The sequence below is a fragment of the Adiantum capillus-veneris genome, chromosome 28 (genome assembly GCF_014529385.1).
Source record: "Adiantum capillus-veneris isolate H3 chromosome 28, ASM1452938v2, whole genome shotgun sequence".
Taxonomy (NCBI): domain Eukaryota; kingdom Viridiplantae; phylum Streptophyta; class Polypodiopsida; order Polypodiales; family Pteridaceae; genus Adiantum; species Adiantum capillus-veneris.
In genome coordinates, this window is record NC_140958.1 from 129,895,827 (window position 1) to 129,899,187 (window position 3,361).

Below are 3,361 nucleotides of genomic sequence, written 5' to 3' on the forward strand. Positions count from 1 at the left end.
GTAATTGGAACAATGAGTTGTCCGTCTTTAGATGATAGCTTGAGTTGATTGGTATCCCAAATTGGTAATGCCTTGTACGTCTGCATCCATGAGATTCCAAGAATCATTGTTTTATTCATGTGTTCATCTGGTAAGCATACAAATTGATGAGGGCATGAACATCCATGTAGTACCACATTTAAGTTGACTACTCTCAATGCCGGTGTTGGATTCTTGTTGCATCCTTTGATAGCCGATATTCCTGATGTCAAAGATTGATTTGTTTCTTTCTTGTACATGAAATAACTGACTACATTTACTCAAGCTCTTGTATCAACCACTGTTTTTGTGCTATGATTTTTTAGTTGTACATTGATACAAAGGTCCATTCCATCTAACCATTCATCATCTGTTGACACTGCATCCTTCTGTAATTCCCATAGTTTTTCATCTAGTTCTAGAGTGTTGATGGGAATAGATATTGGTTGATTTTTAAGGGTAGATTTTCTTTTGAGTACTTGAAGCCGAGCTTCCTCTTGGACTTCATCAATGACCTGCTGTCATTTCATCTTTTTTACTTTTCTGCATGCATCCTTTCTAGAAAATCATTGGTTAGTGGCAAATTGTACTTCTCTAAGAGGCATCCACTAATCCAATTAGCCGTTGGTTCACCATCTAGAGTAGACAACTTAACTGCTCCACTGGGGCATACATCTTCAATGATAAATGGTCCGTTTTCCTTTTTCTTAAACTTATAAATGTGTTGTTTAAGGGAGTAGACTAAAACTAAGTCCCCTTTTTTGAAGATTTTTGTGACTAGATGGGAATCAAAAAAGCGTTTTGTTTTTCTCTTTTGTGCATAGATGTGAGCTACAACAATTAGCCTTTGCTCGTCAAGATTTTCTAAATCTTTGATCCTCTCTGACAATTCATGTCTGGTCCACTCAAGATCCTTAGCTACCCTTAGTGTTGGCAATAGAAATTCTATCGGCAATATAACACCAAGACCATAAACAAGGTTAAATGATGTAGCATTGAAAGTTGTTTTGAATGAAACTCTATAAGCCCATAGAGCTGTATGGAGATTTATTTTCTAATTAGTCCGTCCTAAACTAACCACATTAGTTAATACTGAGTTAAGAATTTTATTCTTTGCTCAGCTTGTCCATTTTCTTGTGGTGATCGGGAGCCGATTTGTTATGGATGACCATAAATTCAATAAGCAGATACGCAATTACCTCGTCGAGGAAATGAGTTCCCCTATCACACTGACAATTTTTATTGGCAGTCCATATCTTGTGAACACATTCTCGTACAAGAATGCGGTTTTGGTTCTCGGGTGTCATTCTTTTGGTTGCCTTGGCCTCTGTCCCCTTGGTCAAATAGTCCGTAGCTACATTGATATATTGAGGTTGAGTTTTATAAGCCGGTGGTTGTATTGGTCGACAAAATCTATATCCCATTTTGCAAAAGCTCTAGCCCCCATCATTGGTCTTAAAGGCATGCTATCTACACGGTTTGGTATTTTTGCTCATTGACATGCATCACACCTTCGAACATATTCTTTGGCATCTGCAAAAAGTGTTGGCCACCATATGCCTGCCATTAAGATTTCTCTCATGATGAAACTGTGGTTTCACTAGAAAAGTGACCTATAGATAACCCAACATGTGCTTGTTCTATAATGTGAATATATTCATCTTTATTTGCACAAAGACGTAGATGTTGATCCTTCCCTCTTCGATACAATTGGTTTCCAATAAAAGAATAGTCTCTTGCTTCAGTTTCGATTGCTCTTTGGCGGCGTTTACTCATATCCTCGGAAAATGTTCGACTTGATAAGTAAGTAATCAGATAGTTACTCCACTTAGGAATGAGTGATATTTGGAACAATGTCACATGAGGTATGGGTGCTCGTTTCTAGAATTGATGATATTTTTTTGCAAATGAGTGAACGTCAATCCTCATGGTTGGCCAAAATACTCCAAGTCTCAAGATCCGTTGCATAGTTTGGTCTTTCGTAAAGTGAAGTCTCACTATGGTAATATGTGCTTGACTTAAGTACTGGGTTTTCTCTTTAGGATTAATACACAAAAGAAATATTTTCATCTCGATTTCTTTTGTATAGCCTTCTAGCTAGTAATTGATACATAGCCGAGTGCTCAATTAATTCGGTTGTAATTGGAAGTGGTATTTGCGAGTCCACTTGAGCTAAGGTTATCAATGATGCCTTCCAGCTAGTAATTGATACACAACCCATTTCTTAATTAATCAGGTTGTAATAGGTAGTGGTATTTGCGAATCCACTTGAGCTATGGTCATCAATGATTATTTCTTTTTCGACCATCGGGATATCATTTCCAGAGAGAATAGATATGCATCTGGTAGATTATCGTCTACTCCCTTTAGTGATTCTCCTGAAATAATCCCTTTGGTGAGTGGTGCCCTTTTTCACAATTATAGTGAAATCAAATTCCAAAAGAATGATGAACCATCTTACTATTCTTCCTGTGCTGCATGGCTTGTTGACCAAGTACAATACGGATTGGTGGTCCACAAAAAACACAAATTTGTTAGCTAATAGGTAATTTCTATACTTTTTATCGCATAGATCATTCCTAATGCTTCCCTTTTGGTGGTTGTATAGTTTTTCTCTGCAATATTCAACTATCTACTAGCATAAGAAATAGGAAAATCAAATTTTCCATCTCCTGGTTGAGCTAGTATACACCCAATGGCAAAATTGGAAGCATCTATATGTATGTGGAATATCTTATTCCAATATGGTGCTTTCAATATTGGGGCTGAAGTGAAAGCTTGCTTATGCTTCATGAAGGATTCTTCACATTCATCAGTCCATTCAAAGAGTGTAATCAAGTTGTACATGGATTTTGCAATTATAACGTACATGTAAATGAATTGTCTGTAATATCCACAATGTCCCATGAAAGCTTGGACACCCTTGACTGTTGTCGGTCTAGGCAATTCAACAATAACATGAATTTTATCCATATTAGTAGATATGCCATTTTTAGACACTATATGTTCAAGAATTTTTCCTTGTCTACCTATAATTGTGCACTTTTCAAGATTTAAGAAAATCCTATAAAGTTTACATGTTTTGAATACTTTTTTGAGGTGTTCAAAATGATCAGCCCGGATTGACAAATGTACACGTAGATCATCCATATATCATTAGGAAAAATATGAATCCTAAAAGGGTCCTTTAGCTTAAGGGGTGATTAAGCATGGACCAATAGGAAGAGGGTGGTGGCCACAGCTATAGCCTCAAAAAAGTAGGGTAGGAGAGGGCATGGGGGCCTATTTGTTCCCCTCATTATAGCTTTGTCCCCTAGAAAGAGAGAGAGAAAAGGGGAAGGAG